General features: G+C 43.5%; 1 non-coding gene across 1 annotated transcript; it reads right to left on the bottom strand.

The window, feature by feature from the left end:
* Positions 1-1,776: 1,776 nt before the first annotated feature.
* On the bottom strand, positions 1,777-1,915 carry LOC127778186 (small nucleolar RNA Z247). The gene has a single exon (XR_008018452.1). It is a non-coding gene; the product is annotated as a small nucleolar RNA Z247 (small nucleolar RNA).
* Between the last annotated feature and the right edge of the window lie 16,926 nt (positions 1,916-18,841).

The raw sequence follows: 18,841 nt of genomic DNA, 5'->3' as shown, positions 1-18,841 counted from the left end.
GATTTCTTTCTTTTTAGTAAAGAAGGAAAAGAAAAAAAGGGGGGATTCTGGTGGGTTGTTTAGCTGCTTGCTGTTGGGCAATTTGGTTAGCCAAGAACAAATTTGTGTTTGAAGGGGTTGTTATCAATTCACTGTTCCACTTAATTCATAATGTGTTGATGTTTCTGCAGAAATGGAGTCTTTTACAAAATGAGGAAATGAAGGATGTCTTGAAGGCGTGGATTGAAGATATGCGAGGGAGGATGAGATCCTGGAAACCTGATATTCAATTACCTGAAGATCTGTGAAATGTGTCTCTTACGATTAGGGTGTTTTATGTAAGCTTTTAAGTAGTGTTGGTTGTTTTGCTGTAAGAGTTTAGCGCCTTGTCATTTGGTAGCTTGCCTGGAATCTGATTCCAGAGGGCAAGTGAGGTGTTTTGCATGTGTCCTTTACTTTTCTGTATCAAGACTCTGTTCTGGGCTTTCTCCAAAAAGCCGGGTCATTATCAATATAATGATCTTTCCTCTAAAAAAAAGTGAGCTAACAAAGAGAGCCCCACTTCAACTATGTGTCTATGTTTCCTTTCAGCAGAGCCATTCTGTTGATGAGTATGGGGATTGGAGATGTGATGAGTAATACCAGTCTATTGAAAGAAGGTGTGGAGTTTCTGATATCCCCTACCCCAATCAGTTTGCATAGCTATAATTTTCCTATCAAACAGTCATTCAACCAACTGTTGAAACTCATGAAATTTCTGAAACACATCTGATTTATACTTAAGCAAGTAAATCCACGTAAACTTGCTATAGTCATCAATAAAACTCACATAATATTTAAAACCACCAACAGATTGAGGGGCAGCAGCCCAAACATCAGAATAAATGAGTTCCAAAGGATATTCAGACTCACTAGATGATCTAGAAAAAGGTAATTGATGACTTTTCGCTCTCTGACATGTATCACAAACCGAGCCTTTACTAGACATATCTAGACAAGGTAACCTATGACTTTTAATAACCTTCTCTACAACATTGTAGGAAAGATGACCAAGACGACTATGCCACTGCTCAAAGGATGGCGTGAAAACTCCATAGACTTGTTTTACTGGATGATGACTTGGCGATGCAGGAGGGCGAGCATACAGTCCATTATGACACCGACCCCTAAGCAGAGTTCTCTTTGTGGCCAGATCCTTGATATAGAAAAATTTATGATATAATTCTATGAAGGCAAAATTATCACAAGTAAGACGATAGGCTTAAACTAGATTTTTATTTGCCTTAGGAGCATAAAGGATGTTGTTTAAATAGATATTGTGACTAGGGGTCTTAACAACAGAATTGCCAATATGAGTAATTTCCATACCTGCACCGCTTGCGATGTGAATCTGATTATGTCTATGATACTTGTCACGAACAGTCAACTTCTCCATGTCACCGGTGACGTGATCTGTTTCATCGGTGTCAAGATACCAGTTGGTATCTACACCATACGAGGATGCCGGTCCTACAAATCTTTCATTGGCAACAAAATTTTCATCATAACGACATTCTTTTACCGTGTGTCCACGCTTGTAGCATAGTTGACATTTGGGCCTATTATCAACCCCTCCAGGAGTTGGATTGCCGCGACCTGAACTAGGGTTGCCGCGACCCCTTCCACCACAGTTGTTGCTAAAGTTGTTGTTGCCGCCGCCGCCACCGCTTGTGTTGCCGCACTGTTGTCCTTGCCCACGGCTTGCACTGTTGGCCGAGACTTGGCCATCTTCTCCACCACGGCGCAGCAAGATCCTGTGCTCAAAATTCAAGAGCTGAGCGAAGGCCTCACCGACCATGACTTGATTTGGTTGCCCGACAATGGATTGGATCATGGGCTCATAGTCGTTGTCGAGGCCCGCGATGATGTAGCTGATGAGATTGTCGTTGTCGACCACCTTGCTGGAGATCGTGAGCTCGTCCACCAACGCCCGCATCTTGCCGACATAGTTGGTCACCGTCATGTCGCCTTTCTTCAGAGTAGTGAGGGAGAGGCGCGTGCTGATGTACCACGCTCTCGTCATTGAGGAGAACATCCCCTCCACCAGGCTCCAAGCCGTCGTCGCCGTTTGTTAACGACCAAATTTGGTAATACCATGGGCCGGATGCAAAGTTAGAATCAAAGCCGGTTTGGAAAAATTCCGTTCGGGAAAGTAGAGTACGCATCGGCTACGAACAGCATCGGCTGCCGTATATCGGATAGCTTCAGATCTGGCAGAGTCAAGCCGATGCAACCAGTCTCAAGAAAGATGGTCCCACGTCTGGCGTCGGGATTAGTTAGAACGCTTCACAGCGATTGCCGCACAAGGATTGGAGTCCTAAAAAGGGTAATTGTATCTATTAATTAGGACATTTTTTAGTTTCCTTAGAGATATGTTTGGTAAGAGTCCACCTAAAGGACTTATTCGTATTTTAAATTATGTTAGAGATAAGAGTCGTGTCCAGCAAGGACATATTATGTACTTCGAATATAAATATGACCCGACACCATTTAAAAAGGGACGACAGTTCAATAATATTTCGGTGCATCGCCACCCTTTTTATTCTCATTGTTTTGACGAGTTTTTTATTCTTATGTTTGATCTCCGATGAAGAGGTAAAGCTTGTTATGGCGGTTTGCATTCTCGGGATTAGTGCTTACATCTTCATGACACTCTAATCATGTCTATGTAAACCACCGATGTTGAGGAGTGATCCTCTCTAGCGGGAGATCGTGAGATCCCCCTTTCTGTGAGTTCGGCCGGGGGAAAAAGCTTGCTTCTCGAGATCGCGTATCCGCCCTCAATGCTGCTAAATCGTGTATAGGCGACAAGATTATACAGGTTCGGGCCACTATCGAGCGTAATAACCTACACCTGTGTGTGGGATTATGGTTGAGTGTTACAAGGGTTCCTAAACTCCGGGGAGCACTCTCGCTCTTCTTCTCCTAGAGTTCAGGCCTACTGAGTGGCGTCCCTTTTCTCGATGGGCAAGGTCCTCCTTTTATAGTTCATGGGGATACCACATGCACCGCCCCTACCTAATCTTCTACGGGAGGGGGACCCACTCCACCTTGACCGGACCGCGATTCGTGCCTTGGCACGGAAGCCAAACCGCGGTCCGCCCCTCAGTGGGACCCAGCGTCGCCCCCCACCTGACACGAGGGACAGCCCTGTCATTTGCTCTTAAATGGGTGAAGACTTGCGGCGATCCTTCTCACGTGGAGAGAATTCTAAATAGCGCCCCAATGGGACGGGACATACCTACCTCCACTCCGCCAGATGCTGAGGCGACGTGGGGGCACGGCCGCTTGTCCAGTCGAATGTGACCGGTGACAGGCCGGTCATAGACTGGTCGAACTCGATTGACGTGCGTCAGTCGGGCGGCACCGCATGTCTGCCCTTACCGCATTAAATGCGGTGAGGGGCAGTTGGGGCGCCGCGCGCATTGATAGCGGCTTGGCTTGGATCTCCTCCCCGCTCGCTTTCCCCGCCACATGGCGGTTGGGCAAGGGCCTTGGGGCGAGGCAGCGCGAGGGCCCAAGGGGCGTGACGTGGCACCCGAGGCCCTCTGGCTGCTCCTGCGACTCGCAAGGCGCGGGGGAAGGGCCAGACTGTGGAGCCACATGGCTGGATGGGAAGGTAACTTCCCCTCACTTTGCATACCCCTGGGCCCATATCTCCGACAACCGAGTTATCATATATACCGCATAATCTAGATTGATGTCATCATCCAAACTTCACCGGCTAGCCTCTATCATCGAAAACCATCGGCAGGTTTGCGTTTTGATATCAAGCTAGACTATGCGGTGTATATACCATCTTGAATGAGTTTTCATCGATTTGATTAGATCTTATGTTTCTTTTCACGCTTAATGCTGCATCGGTTAGGTTTATTCTGTTAAGTACTTTCTTGAGACATTCTATATATCTAGCCCTTTCTTTGAATGCTAATAGGGATAGCATCGTGGTTTCAACCGATCTTACCTGATTTAACCGTCCTGTTTCCCTATTTGGTTATGGATCGTCTAAATCTGCCCTTTATATCAAGATCCCACCCATTTAAAGTATATTAAGCTTCTATCAGTATGCTAGTTCACCCTGCTTGCTAGATTGGTTTCAGTTTCGTATGTGTTGATATCTTGGTATAAAGTGGTATCGGAGTACTAACCGATACACGTTAGGTTTACCCTATCGGCTATGCTGTGAGCATACATAATCCCTACTTTGAGGCACATTTAGATGTTGAATGATTTATACTGTCTCGGCATAATGGCCGATCTATCCCAATCATTCGATCTAAGCGTGTTCCATTGGATGGATTATGTATTGTTAACATCTACAGCCGATTGAGTGGACCCAACAGTCTCCAAGTTTTTATCTGCTTCTGTCGATCTGATGCGAGTTACATCGGCATGGCTTCGGACAATACGTCTTCGGCAACCCAGCTGATCGGCTATCGTTGATGGATTTAACTCTTGGTCTTTTTTCTATCTTGTTGGTTGCAGGATCAAACCATCTGGCACGCACAGATCCCAAAGGCAGATTCTTTGGACCTGCACTAGAGTTAAGCAGATCTCTCAGACCAGTGCGTGTTTTTCGCGTCAACACCGTTGTACAGGCAGCGATCTGAACCAGAATGTCCTTTGTCATGGAGGATAGGAGGTAGGAGAGGACTTGTTGATCGACGGCGACCCATTCTTCATAGTCCGGATTGCTAACGACGACCTCTGCTTCTCATTCCTTCCTCCTGATTAGGGCGGCTGGGGCTTTTGAAGCTCCAATGAGGTGGCCTTCTAGCCTAGCACCTCTAATAGCCACCAAAACTTGTGCCTTCCATACGGCATGGTTGGTTTTTCCTAGTTTCTCTGAGATATATTGGCCGACCAAGGGATTCCCAGCATGATTCTTCGAGGAACTCGCCATGGAGCGGCAGGGAGAGAGTTAGATTGGGATCGCGCTCTGATACCATGTGAAGAAAAGAGATGGGAAAGCGTTAAACCCTTCTCAGGGCCGCACCTTTGTTGATATAGGGGAGAACAGCCCTCGCCGTGGCCTTTACATCGGTGGAGTTTGTTTCCAACAAACTCCGGATATCCAGGAACAAACCCGGTCAACAGAGAATGAATCATTATCGCATGTGCTAACAAACCTACTAATAAACCTCATCTCTATCTAGGAACCATATTATCTAACAGCCCCTAGCTGCCACTAACACTGGTGGAGAAACCATCTTTGGTCGGTCGGCCAAAATCCACAATAGTCCCGGTTGCAATAAAAACAGGGACTAAAAATGATCTTTAGTCCCGGTTAAAAACACCACAGCTATTTTATGATCTTTAGTCCCGGTTGGTAACACCAACCAGGACTAAAAATCATCTTTATTCCCGGTTCATCCCATGTCAATAGTTTGTCAAGGGGGCGAGGATCTTTAGTCCCGGTTGGTGACATCAACCGGGACTAAAGATCATCTTTATAGTCCCGGTTGATAATACTAACCGGGACTAAAAATTATATTGATATTTAGTCCCTGTTAGTATTACCAACCGAGACTAAAATTTAATACGTAGTATATAATCCTTATCCCTTATCCTCTCCTACACTTCACAGATCCGTTCCCCTTCCTCTTCACAGATCTAACCCCTCCTCCCCTCCTCACTTCCCATCCGCCCCTTCTCCCCTTCCTCCTCCCCTCTCCTCCCCTCCTCACTTCCCATCCCATCCGGTGGCCGGCGGCGGCAGGCGGGGCCGCGGCGGCGGTGGCCGTGGCGGGCGGCGGCGGTGCCACGTGGGGCGGCGGCCATGGCGGGCGGCGGTGCCGCGCGCGGCGGCGGGCGGCGGGGCCGCGGCCATGGCGGGCGGTGGCGGTGCCGGGCGGGGCGGCGGCCATGGCGGGCGGCGGCGGGCTGGCGGGCGACGGCGCCGCGCGAGGCGGCGGCCGGCGGGGGCGCGCCCGGCGGCGGCCGTGCTCTCCCGATTGCCGGCAGGCCTCTTTTCTTTCTTTTTTCTTTTTTTTATAATTTGTGATTGATTGATATGTGTAATTTTGTGATTCATGCAAATTTCATGGATATGAGATGTATAATCTGTGTTGTATTTGATTTGTGTGTATTTTTTAGGATTCGTGATGTATTTGATTTGAGTGTATTTATTTTAGGATTTGTGATGTATTTGATTTATGTTTATAAGTAACTTAAGCTTTGGGATGTTACTTTGAATTGGGGATTTGGGGATTGATTTAGGGATATACATGGCACTAGATTCGGGAGAAAATATAGAGATTAAATCTGGGCAAAAGAAAAAAAAAGCGCTACTCTCTCTTTAGTCCCGGTTGGTGTTATCAACCGGGACTAAAGATTCCTCTCTTTTTTCCCGGTTGGTAACACCAACCGGCACTAAAGATCGATCTTTACTCCCGGGTATTTGAACCGGGACTAAAGATAGCGATCTTTAGTCCCGGATTCGTACTCCCGGTTGAAAAATCGGGACTATAGGGGGTTACCAACCGGGAGTAAAAAGGCTTTCTCCACCAGTGTGATGACACAAAGAAGGGGAGAACACGGCGCGGGGCTAGCGGCGGCATCAGTCCAACTTGATGTGCCCATGAGCTGGTGACGACGTCCATCATTGTCCAGTAGCCGCCGGCCGGTCCCCAGAACAGCTTCTCGCTGTAACCGTCCTTCTCCCAGCTGCCCGAGTGGATAGTCCGCAGTCAGCGACGGCGTCGTCGCCATGGCCATCACCACGGCGTCGTCCCATACCACCTCACTGACGCCCTCAGTACTGCGTGCCGTGTTGTGGAGGTCCACGAAGTCTTGCAGCAAGTTCTGTACCATCGACAACGGCGTCATCGCCATGGCCATCACCACGGCGGCAATGGCTGCCTGCCACTAATACTCCTATCACCTTTGGTGTCTCCATATGCAACACTACACCATTAGCTGTCTTAATCGATCGTGTGTGTGTTCGTGGAATGCTGATGCAAGATTACTCGAGATCAAGGTAAGCAGAGAGAAGGGAGAGACAAGAGGGGGGGGGGGGGGGGGGGAGAAAAAGGGAGAGGTGATCGAGGAAGAAGATGAGAAAAGGAGGAAGTCGTTGATATGCGGATTCCACTTGTTGACTCAACCATTCAACCGTGGTTAAATTGCCATGTCAGCTAAAACCACTTCCAAAACCATCAAAAGAGTTGAGAGTTGATTTGCACTGATTCTTTAAAACGAGGGGTGATGTTAATTATATCTAGTTTTACGGTTACAGGAGACGATTCAACCAGGAGCAAAGAGATAAAGGAAGGTAAAATGGACTTATTCCCCAATAGAATCCATCCAAATAAAAATAGGTGGAGCAAAAATAGGAAAAAGTACACGGAAGGTGCCTCAACTTATCATCGAGATACAAAATCGTCCCCTAACCGCAAAATCAGATACCGGTCATCCCTTAACTAACAAAACCGTTCACTTTAGATCCTTCGGTGGTTTTAACCCCAGTTTTGTCTGACGTAGCGGCTGAGTCAGTGTGAGACCCGCGTGAGCCCCACATGTCAGTGTGGCCACATCCGTCTCCTCTCTTTTTTCCCCTGGTCTCTCCCTTCCTCATCTCTCTCTCCCTTCTCTGTGACTCTACGAGGCCGGCAGTGCGAAGCGGAAGAGGTGGAGGGCGTCGGCAGCCGGCGACGGGCGATGCGAGGGGAGGGCTGCCTGCCTGTCTCCTCGTCGTCCGACGCGAGGCGCCGCGGCGGCAGCCAGCGATGGAGGGCGGTGGGCGACTGGAGTGGAGCTGGGCAGCGGCGGCCGGCGGGAGAGGGCAGCCGCCAATCCGCCATGGCCTGCCGCGGAGGTGGCCCGCCACCCGTGGACGACGCTGGTGGTTAGGGCGCAGATCACTCGCTCAGAGTCGTGGCTCAGCGCCGATCGATGTCTCACGCAAGGTCGGCGGTAAAACTGCTATATTCAGTAAGGCTTGCTCACCATGCGATTCTACTGAATATAGTTTCAAACTGAACAGCATGAAGGCAGCAAATCTCCTTCAACCCCTTGTCGTTCCTGAATCTTGTTATTTTACCATGCTGCTCATTAGCTAAATAGTTAGTTCCTGTGAGCTTTAGTTGTTTCTCAGGGTTGCCATGCTGCACAGTAGCTAGTTCTTGTGAGCTTAGTTGTTTGCAGTTTCAGAGTTAACTATGCTAGTATGCTAGTGCTGCTCTATGCACAATTTTACGGGGCACATTCCATGAAAAAATAAATCAGCAAAGTCTTATGCACATCACGGTGATTTCACTGCAACATGAGCTCATGAACAGACCAGTGATTCCAAGCAACTTTCTCAATTCGTTCATCTCACGGACATCAGTGAAAAGTAAAACCCATGATCAACATGATCCTGAACTCTGAACATGAGATTGGAGCAATGGCGATTGCGACAGCACTCGCAAATTCGCAATCTATCTATTAACATATTAAAGGAATAGAAAAAGGAGCCTCCATGTTTGCTCTCACGGCCTAGAAATTCTCATATTAATCGGAGAAAAAGAAAAACAGAGTCCATATAGAAATACAATTTAGAAATAATTGAATTTAGGAATTAAAAAATAAAGAATATTGGAAGAGGAGACTAGAGTCCATATAGAAATACAATTAAGAAATAATAGAAATTAAGAATTAAAAATAAGGAATATTAGAAATAGATTATCGAGTCCATATAGAAATACAATTAAGAAATAATAGAAATTCGGAATTAAAAATAAGGAATATTAGAAGTAGAGTATAGAGTCCATATAGAAATTTAAAACTAACTAAAATTCAGAATAAATATAATAATATTAAAAGTAGAGTATAGAGTTCGTATAAAAATACAATTTATAAATAACTAAAATTTAAAATTAAAAAAACATGGGAAGAAGAATCTAAAGTCAATATAGGAATACAATTTATAAGTAACTGAAATTCGATTAAAATTTAAAGAATATTAAAAGATGGGTTTAGAGTCCACATAGAAATACAATTAGAAAGAATAAAAATTCATAATTAAAAATAAATAATATTGGAAGAAGAGTCTAGAGTCTATATAGAAATACAATTTACCGATAACAAAACTACAGAATTAAAAAAAATAAAATATTAAAAGATAAGTCTAGAGTCCACATAGGAATATAATTTACAAATAACTTAAATTTGGTATTAAAAATAATAAATAACTAACACGTATATAAAATACAATATGAATATTACACATTAGTAGTTTAGTAAAGTTAGTACAAAATTTAAAATTATGTTATCATTTTAATATATTTGAATAATACAGTGAGAAAACATATATGCTATTATATGAGAGAAAATATAATAATACTAGCCGCGCAATCTACGCGGGCCACCATGCTAGTTATATTATTAAAATAGCCTTAAAAGAAAGAACCACGTTTGCTGGTGGGGCTAGAAATTCTCACATTAATCGGAGAAAAAGAAAAGGAATAGTCCAACTAGAAATACAATTTAGAAATAGTAAAAATTCAGAATTAAAAATAAGTAATAATTAAAGAAGAGTCCAGAACTCAATACGAGATTAATCAAAATTCAGAATAAAAATAAAATAAAATCCAAAATTATAAAAGAAAAGTAGAGTCCAAGTAGGAATACAATTTAAAAATAATTGAAATTCAGAATTAAAAATAAAAAATATGGAAAGAAGAGTCCATATAAGAACACAATACGAGATTAATTAATATTCAGAATAAAAATAAAGTCCAAAATTAGCCAAAAAAAAGAAAAGAAAAGAAGATTTGAAGTACGAATACAATTTAAAATTAACTGTAATTCGGAATTAAAAATAAGAAATATTGAAAGATGAATCCATATAATAAGTCAATACGAGATTAATTAAAATTCAAAATAAAAAATAAAATAATATCCAAAATTATAAAAGAAAAGTAGAGTCCAAGTAGGAATACAATTTAAAAATAATTGAAATTCAGAATTAAAAATAAAAAATATAGAAAGAAGAGTCCATATAAGAACACAATAAGAGATTAATTAATATTTAGAATAAAAATAAAATCCAAAATTAGCCAAAAAAAGAAAAGAAAAGAAGATTTGAAGTAGGAATACAATTTAAAATTAACTGTAATTCGGAATTAAAAATAAGAAATATTGAAAGATGAATCCATATAATAAGTCAATACGAGATTAATTAAAATTCAAAATAAAAAATAAAATAATATCCAAAATTAGAAAAATTAAAGAGATTTTAAGTAGGAATACAATTTTGAAACAATTGAAATTGAACATAAAAAATAAAAATATTAAAAGAACACATGACAAGATAAATTAGTAACTTGCCTATAAATAAGTAGAGTGGTGGCGGTTCATACAACATATAAAAACTGTTAATAAAACACCAAATAAAATCCTATAATGATTAAAAGGCGGGACGATAGGCAGACCGTGAAGCAAACGGATAAGGCGGTTGCCGAGACTTCTAGAAAATAAAAAAAATAAACCCAATTGATAATCATATTTGATTTTAAAAATGTAAATAACAATAAAAATGAGAAGCAGTGGGCAGAGTGTATAGGAGTATAGTTGCAGAGTCGCCGACGGTTGGCGGGACTTCTAGAAAATAAAATTTGAATTCCAACGATAGTTACGTTCGACTTATAGAATTCCAATGGCAATAAAGAGTAGGCGGCGGACGGGCCGTAGAGGAGCAGAGTGACATCGTTTGACAGGACTTCTAAAAATTATGAAAAATGAAACCCAACATGACAATAAACTTTGAAAACTACAAGGTCCAATTTATAAAGATTCGGAACTTCTAAAAAGTAAAAAAAAAAAACAATGATTATCATGTTCGATTTTAAAATCTCAATGACAATAAAGAAGGGAGGCAACGGGCGAGCCGTAGAGGAGTACAATGGCAAAGTCGCTGATGGTTTGGCGAGACTTCTAGAAAGTAAAAAAATGAACCTGAACAATAATTATGTTCGACTTTTAAAATCTCAATAATAATAAAGAGAAGAGACAGTGGACGGGCTATAGAGAAGTATAATGGTAGCGTTTGACGGGACTTCTAGAAATTATAAAAACGAAATCCAACGAGACAATAAACTCTAAAAATTATAAGATCAAATTTTTAAAGATTCAAAGGAGAATGAATAGAAATAGTGGTAGATCGAGCAAGCAAATAAAGAAGGAGATGACAGAAGTAAGGGGTATCAACTGGTGTGACTTTTAAAAACTATATAATTAGAAATACAGGGATGATGAGGTTTGGTCTTTCAAAGTCTTAAGACAACGAGATAGCTATTTAATAAATTTTAAGTAAAGTCATACTAAAAAATATATGATTTTGGTTAGGTGCTAGCCCCGCAATTGCGCGGGCCACCCAGATAGTTGTTTGCAAATCATCAACGTTGCAAGATTGGAAGATGATACATCATATTCAAGCAATGCAAATGCTTTTTTATGGGTTACCAGTGTTTCTACAACAAGTACAAATTTGCAGGAGAAAAGAAAAATAAAAGGAGACGCTTCAGCAGTTGTAGTGATCACTTGTCCGCCGGTGGCGCCGGAGCCGGCTCGTCCTCGGCGGGCGGCGGCTGGGGCTGCGCCATGGCTTCCTGGCGAGCGCGTAGCACCGCGAGGACGGAGAAGGCAGGCATCTGGAGGCAGCCGAGGAGGTACTGGTAGGATTAGACCCTGGTGGGCATGGACTCAAGCTGTGCGAAGTCATCGGGGTTGTAGAGGTGGCCCTCAAAGACGGCACCGGACACCGGTGAAGTCATTGAGTTGCAACTTCCACTCCTTCCTAGGATTTCTCACGTGATGCAATACCTCCACCGGTCACACCTCTTAAACCCAACGTGAATAGAAATAGTGATAGATCAAGTAAGCAAATAAAGAAGGAGATGGCATAAGGGGTAGCAACTAGTGTAACTGTTAAAATCTATATAATTATAAATACGAAGATGATAAGGTTTATTCTTTTAAAGTCATAATACAATGAGATAGCTATTTAATAAATTTTAAGTAAAATCATACTAAAAAAATATATGATTTTGTTTGGGTGCTAGCCGCACAATTGCGCGGGCCACCTAGCTAGTTAGGAGAAATCTGCACCATCTGTTCACAATCCTAGGGCTACGATCAACCTCTACAGTATAAATGTGATAGTACAAACTGATAAGTAAAATATTGATGCTACAGTACTTGGCTGATCTGAACCGTTTATTTTTAATCTGAGGACAAGGAAAGCGAGTTGGGACATCGTTACAGAAAAATGGGAAGATGCTAGCAGAAGCTTCACTGTAGAGCGTGCGCTGCGGTACGGGAAAACTAGTACTTCATCCGTGTCATATTATAAGACTTTATACTTTATAGTATTGTCCACATTTATATACATGTTAATGAACCTAGATATATATGTGTGCTTAGATTCATTAACATATATATGAACAATGTGGATAATACTATAAAGTCTTATAATCTAAAACGGAGGTGGTATTGTAGTAGGACGAAAATCACTATCACATGACGTTGCTGTCTAATCTATGACAAGGTTTTCAGAAGCTTGTGATTGCACGCGCACGCGTGTCGTACTGTTCAATCGAGTTGGGTGCAGTTTTTTCGCGCAATGAATTAGAGGCAATATAATGTTGTTACTGTTGAACTGTTGTTAGTTAGGTTGTTAGTTGTTGAAGTTTTACTGTTGATGATTCCGAAATCGTGGAAACTTGGAGAAGAGGAAGTTTGGCAGTTGGCAACTTAATTGGCACGCACCCACGCGCGACACCGGCGGGGCGTGCGTGTACGACGTCGCCGTGGCCTGCCGGGCGCGCGCGGGCGTGCATCGATCGGGGCCATGTCCTGGCTAGGCTAGGCTGCCGCGTGGAAGCGCGCGCGGCGCCGGCGTCGTTTTCCCTTGGCACCGCTGCTAGCAAACCCACCCTTCCGACGGCTGCCGCCACGCGCCCGTGCGGGATGGCCCAAAATGCGGCGCCGCAGAGCCGAACGGTGGCAGGGGCAGCTAGCGCGGCACGGGCAGAACGAATTTGCGGGCCAGGCCGGGCAGGCGCGACGACGCAGCCGGCCGCAGTTGGCGTGGGCTCGGAAGTTCGTGTGGAGCGGGACCATGGGTGAACAACGGCCCAAGTAATTAATCGTGGTGACAGCTGCCTAAACAAATAGGAGAAGGTCCATATTGCATTCCTCACCTACGGGCCGAGTTTGATTCCCGTCTCTCGTCCGCAAAAACCGCACATAGCACGTCCCCCTATTGTTAAAACTGAATCAATATTGTTACAGAACAATATCTCTCCTAGGGAAATAATTTTTTTTCTTATGAATCAATCCAAACTGTAGTAGAGATAAGATTTATCTCCTTATAAGACCACGTTAGCTTGTACTTGAGATTAGGTATATAATGAAGAGAGAGCACTATACCCTACACCTATGTTTATTGTCTATTTCTGCAATGTTTTTTAAAACAAACGAAAGGGCAAGGGTGTTTTGTATCTTCTCATGCCTCAATGTTGTGGAAGGGATATGGACAAATCCGGTGATCCCTAATAGGCATGTTAGTTCACAATACGTTATCAGCAGCTCTCTTTGTATAATTTCAAATGCGATGTTAGCTGACGTGGTGTCTACGGAGCATTATAGTTACAGTAGAGTCCATTTATCACGCTCTACCCCCCCCCCCCCCTCCTCTCTCTCTCTCTCTCTCTCTCTCTACCCCTTTGATTCAGAAGCGCCACAGCCGCTGAGGGAGACCCGAGTCCAGGCGACGGCGGCAAAACTACGAACTCGCGAATCGCGATAGCAGCCCGGCCTAGCCAGGGGCAGCCGGGCAGATCCTTCGCGCATTTTCTCCCCTACGCCGCTGCACAGTGTGGAGCGGGTGGTGGTGACCAGAAATCCAGAATTCATCCTCTTCTCCAGTTCTCCTGTTCATCGGGTCAAATCCCTCCTCCTCATCTTCGTCTCGTCGCCGCGGCAACCAGGACGTGGTGTCTTTGCCTCTGTCCACCTGTCCTCATTATTTACTCGAGGTGGATTCATGCATCCAATTCTGCCACTAAACAAACGACGAAAATGGGTAAGAACAAGCACGTATCCAACTGCTGAGCTGCATGCTTTTCGAGCACCAAGTAGGAGAAATACCAGGTCAACGCGTTGACGTCCTGTGACTACAGATAAAATCGCTCTCAAAACTATTAAGAGAGATCAATTGATCTGGTTTTTACAGTTAGAGAGTTCATAAGTTCATTAATTTCTATGGTTGAGAGAAGCAAATCAAACTCCACTATACCGGACCATGCTAGCTGTAACGGGCCTAAACCATCACCTCTGACGGATTCGGCCCCTCGTCAGAGATTAATGGTCAGTGATGACTCTCTTCACCTTTGATGGGTGAAGGGCCATCAGTGGTGACCAGCCTCTATGACGGGCCACGTATAGAACCCGTCACAGGTAACTATTATCTCAAACGACCCATTAGTTTGTGAGCCGTTAGTGATGTCTATAATCCAGCAAAAAAAAAGGAAAAATAGATTGCAACCCGTCACAGGTGTGAAAAAACCCTAGCAAGAAAATTGGCGCACGCTGCCATGGTGGTGCTTGCTGTCACCGCATCACCATCAAAAAACTTCAAACTGACCGATGGTTCATTGTTCTCCATCACTTCATCACCATCTCATATAGCAATCATTCACAGAAAGGGATGGCAAGTGTCGACGTTTGATGTCGCAATTCTAGTATTTGCATAGTATAGGGATCGTTGGTACTAGGATATATGCGAGACTGAGGTAAAAGAGATGGGGACGAGGATTTTTATACAGGTTCGGGCCCCTGGATTGTCAGGTAATAACCCTACATCCTGTTGGCCGAAGCCGGTATTGCTCTTATTCACCATAATCACACTAGTGCAATATTTGGGGTAGCTTATCTAACTGTTATCAACTTGGTGGTCTATAGTATTGACTCGTAGTCGACAACAAGGTAGCCTTCCTCCTCAAATCCGCATCCGGCAAGAACAGAGACAACACTATATCTCTCCTGACGGTGGCCATAGGCACCGTAGGGGACTAGCCATGCCTATCTCTGAAGTCGATATCTGGCGTCTTGTCTTGGCGTATGTTGGCTTGTATGTTGTGGCTTCTGTTGTTCCGTGTATGTTGATTGTGTCCCCTCTCCTCCTAGGGGGTCTTGTATTTATACCCATAGGTGTCCCCTTGTCCAAGTAGAACTAGGGAAACCAATATGGATACAATCCGAGTAGTCCTTGTCGTTTCCATCTAGAACTCTGGTTATCTTTCCTTATGCGGAACTCCTCCTATATCCGAAGGTTGTTTCTGTATAAGACATGGTATGTGGTGGGTCCTGCCGAGATTTAGTCGACTACTATTAGCTATGTGGTATCCATAACCCTGACAGCAAGAATTTATCATACAACAATATCATATCATTCACAAAAGGGGCACACTGGCCGACAGTTCGTCGTCCTCCATGACGAACTAGCGACGGGAGACGCAGGTGGAGGCGCCGCGCTCACAGCCGCCAGGGAGGCGGTGGAGGATCTCGAAGAGGCACTCCTCTGCTGCTGCACCACCAAACAAAAATCAAGAAACAAGAAACCACCACTAGAGCCCATATTCTCAAACCAAACACCTCAAATCAACAATAACAAAAAGAAGAAGATTTAAGTAAAAAAAAAAAGAAGAAGAAGAAACCACACCGAGGTGGCCGGTGGGTGGGGTTGGAGGATGTGGTACCTAGCGTTCAGATCTGCGCATCCCCGGCCTCGTGGAAGTCGGATCCGGCGGCTAGCGCGGTCAGTGGCGGAGATGAGGGAGGCGTCGGTGGCATTGGTGGCCAGGAGGCGGGGGAGGCGCCGGCGGAGGTGGAGGTGTAGGTGGCGGCCGGTTGGCGCGGGCGGAGGCGGAGGTGCGGCTGGAGGCGTCGCCGGCAGAGGCGGCAGAGGCGGCAGAGGTGGAGACCGCTGCCGCCGTCGGGCCTCGGCCGCTTCCCCTCCCTCCGTCGTCCGCAACCGCGCCTTCCCTCGCCCCTGCCGGTCCACCGCTGCCGCCGCGCCTCCCCTCCCGCCCCTGCCGACCCGGCGCCGCCGCGCCTCCCATCCCGCCCTTGCCGGATCTGGCGGCCGGGCCGGCGCTGCCGCCGCCACCCCCATCGGCCCGGCGCCGTTGCGCCTCCCCTCCCGCCCCTGCACAGCTAGAGAAAGAGAGGAGAGATAGAGAAGAAGTGGAAGAGATCCGCTGGGAGAGGAAATATCTCCTCCAAGTGTAAGATTTGGATATATATATATATATATATATATATATATATATATATAGACATACTCCCTCTCCCATCCACCGTTCATCCACAATCTGATCTAGGTCCTGTATTCCGGCTCTCCTAACGGATGTATACGCGGTGAACCCGTTTTGATTTATATGAAAAGAAAATAATTCCTGTTGTTAATTATCCCCCCTTAATCGGAACAGACACCCACATCGAGCCCGTTTCGATCAAACAACTCGATCTCATCGGTGTTCCCAGGCAGCGGCACCAGCTGGATCTCATCGGTGTTCCGCGCGTTCCCAGGCGGACGACGTCAGCCAAGGATATATATATATATATATATATATATATATATATATATATATATATATATATATATATATATATATATATATATATATATATATATATATATATATATATATATATCACCGTGTCCGTGCGGCGGTGGCTAGCGGCGGTACTGAGAAGCAATCTCTACTCATCCCAAAAGCTGCTCGATCGTTCCTTCCTCACCGGCGATAGATACTAAAACATGAGGTAATCGACCTGGAGATGCTACCAGCCATTAGTGTCACCGGAGGAGAGGTCAGCGATCTTGGGTCAACGGAGTGCAGGAGCGGGGCAACCGTACGTGGAAAAATCGACGTACGGGTCACAGTAGCGGCGATCAACAAAATCTGTAGGTTAGTATTGATGTATTTCTACGTCAAGATCGACGCACATCTAATTTTGTCATGTTTGCAGGGGGGCACAAGAGAATTAGTTTATCAGCACTGTCGAAGGCGTATGCCCTAGAAATTGATGCCTGTGATTGAATATCTTGATGTCTATAGAGAAGGATTATGTTTACGTGGTTCGGTCCATGCATGCTTTCAGTTTCAATTCGGATGCCCCTGTAGATGCATAAGCTGGTTTTTTTTAGGATAAAGTATCTGCTGCTTTTACACATGAATGTTTATATGCTACCTTGCTTGCTATGCTAGTCTGTATAAATTGCAATGTTCCCGGAGGTGTATGTGCTATTTGCTTAATTTTTACCGACAGACATATACACCACATTTTTCCTTAGAGAGAGTGTATGCTGCTTTATTTCCAGTAGGGGTATGTAATGATTTTTTTTTGTCCAGAAGAATATGCTTTCCATGCCGGGATATGTACTGATTTTTTATAACAGAAGTATTAACTGAACTTTTGTATATACTGCATTTATATGGAGTGGTAAATACTGAATTTTTCTTTGAAGGGGTATGTACTGATCACTTTGTTAGACAATAGTATATACAATGCATTTTCGATAAATATGCAGAATTTTTCAATAGAGGGGGTTTATGCTGATTTTTCTTTCTACAGAAGTTTATACTGGACTTTGTATATATGTACTACATTTTTCCATGGAGAGCTATATGCTGAATTTTTCTATGGTTGGGTATATACTGAACTTTGTCAAACAAAAGTATACACTGCATTTTCCATAGATATGCTGGATTTTTTTCAATAGAGCGGTACATACTGGCTTTTTTACACCGAAAGAGTAGTAACATACTGAAAAAGAAAGAGAAAAGAATAGTATGTATTCCACCCAAAAAAGGACAGTATGTACTCCTTCAACGAAAATTCAGTATACACTACAAATTTAGAAAAGTGGTATATACTACAAATCTAGAACAAGTAGTATATGCTAGTACTCTAGAGATGGTATATATTACTAGTCTCTGCCTTTTAGAGATTAAGGCTTTCTATCTCGTATTACATTTATTGATGCGTCAAATATTTTATTTTCTTACTGATGCTGATATAGTATTTTTAATATTTTCTTGTAGAACGATCGCCATTTGGAGTAAGGAAATTAAAACAAATGACTCCACGTATCTGAAGCCGCAAAAGACCAAAAGCAGAGTCATACAAACTGCAATTTTTATAAGGAAAGAAAAGCAATATATACTTGATAAAAAAAGGATCTTCAATGAGAAATGTAGTATATACTGAACAAAGGAGCAGTATACTCCTTCAACGAAAAAAATGAGTATATACTCATTTAACGAGAAATGTAGTACATACTTACCAAACAAAGAAATCTTCAATGAGGAATGCATTATATACTGACTCTTTACTTACTGAAGAAAGATCGAACAGTATATACTCCTTAAAAAAAGTATATACTACTAATTCAGAAAAGTAGTATATACTACAAATATAGAACAAGTGGCATATACTAGTACTCTAGAGATAACGGTATGTACTAATTAAGTACTTTATACTTCTCAAACTAGCTTTCAGTATATACCAGATCCTCAAATAAAAAGTATATACTCTTCTAAATAGGGATACAGTATATACTGGTTCTTAAAAAATAAGTATATATCTAATCTAAAATAAAACAGTAGTATACAAGTCACGAATTTGTAGGTGCATAATACAGCGTTTCAAATTCATTGATGCAGGCATGCATGCAGCCAACCCATGCCGACATGCATGGATTTTTTTTCAACTTAAATCTACTCAGATTATTCACTGTTCGGCTCACAAATAGGAGTTTAAAAAAAAATTC

The sequence above is a fragment of the Oryza glaberrima genome, chromosome 6 (assembly GCF_000147395.1).
Source record: "Oryza glaberrima chromosome 6, OglaRS2, whole genome shotgun sequence".
Classification (NCBI taxonomy): Eukaryota; Viridiplantae; Streptophyta; class Magnoliopsida; order Poales; family Poaceae; genus Oryza; species Oryza glaberrima.
The sequence above is the reverse complement of the archived record's forward strand: the minus strand, read 5'-3'. Positions and strand labels throughout refer to the sequence as shown.